This window comes from Apis dorsata, unplaced genomic scaffold (assembly GCF_000469605.1).
Source record: "Apis dorsata unplaced genomic scaffold, Apis dorsata 1.3 scaffold_577, whole genome shotgun sequence".
In the NCBI taxonomy this organism is placed as follows: Eukaryota; Metazoa; Arthropoda; class Insecta; order Hymenoptera; family Apidae; genus Apis; species Apis dorsata.
In genome coordinates this window covers 871,485-873,026 of record NW_006263787.1, presented here as the reverse complement: position 1 = coordinate 873,026, position 1,542 = coordinate 871,485, and positions in this window count along the sequence as shown.

Below are 1,542 nucleotides of genomic sequence, written 5' to 3'. Positions count from 1 at the left end.
CGGAATAGAAAGTGAGTTTTTTTCTCTCCCCTCCCCTCCCCTCCCCCTTCGACGTGTCGCTCGAGAAATAAAGATCGAAGTGGCGCGCGAAGCTCGAGTTCGAGACAGGTGACAAGATCGAGGTAGGGAGAAAGAAGTATGGAGTGAATGGAGATCTCGCTTGTTGGATGTTTTCGAGTTGGGCGAGTTTGCTCGCGGATATTGCTTATGTAACGATTTTAGCGATTAGTAAATATTGGCGGATTTGAGAGGTGAGTTATAGATTCGTTGCATAAATATATAATTTTCATTCATTCAACGAATTGTTGCCGAATGTTAAATAAATGTTTCGTCAAATTAAGTTGGAATTACAGAACGTGGAGATCGTATTCGTGTTTTCCAATGGAACGAAAGTGATCCTGTTCTGATAAAATTTATATCGCAGAGCATTATATTGTAACTCGTTTAATTATCGAAGTTTTTAGCTTTATTCTAAGTAAAATTACGATTTAAATTGTAAAATTTAACTTTAGAATTTAACTTGTTTAATTGCTAAAGTTAGAATTATATTATCACTGGAAATCAGTGATAATATAACTTGTAACTCGTAGCTGGTGAAATTTTTATCAAGCTTGTGAATTTAGAAATATTTATCCGTAGCAAGGATAAATAATCAGGGGATTGGAATATCATGAATTTTCAACAAAATTGAAACGGAATAATAAAATAGCAAAATTATTTATTAGAAACTGCGAAATTTCTAATAAAATTTTTCAATCTTTCAAGCTTCAAATTAAATATTATATTTTATAGCGACTATCTAATCAAAGATATAATTAATAGAAAAGTTATATCATTAAATTTCCTCGAAATCTTATAAAAACCGTATGATAGTTGCAATTGGCACTAAGACGATAAGTAATAAAAGATCGTGCGTCGAGTCACTCGTCTCGCCTCTAATTGACTCGCCATTTCGTACGGTTAAACTTCTGCAACGATCCACCATAAGTACGTTTACGTGTAATCTTTCAATCTAGCCTTACCTTAATACGGCTTGGTTAATCACTCGATGTGGTCGCGTGTAAGCCGAGTAGCCGTGGCATAGGCGCGTAGATCGATTCAAGACTGGAAGCGGTAATCCAGGCGCAAATTACCCTTCTCCTCGTTTACCCGACATATTGATTCGGTGATATGCATGCGATTCACTCGTTGCATTTCGTATCTAGCTTCTTAATGACTGAAACTAGAAATTTTAAATTTAAATCCATTTCTTTTAACATAAAATTTTTTATACGAAATCTTTTCTGTTTTTTGTCGGTCTGGATTTACTATCCCATCATTCTAAAACAAGTCTTGTATCTAATTTTCTACTATAATTAATAGAACTAGAAATTCAGATTCATTTCTTATATCCATCTCTTTAAAATAAAAGTTTATACGCTCTGTACGAATGATTCTATTTCCTTATGATTCCTTATTTTTACAAAACTAAAAATTTATCAGCAAAAAGTAATGCATACATTTAATATATATATATATATCTTCTTGGACAATTTTGTATTC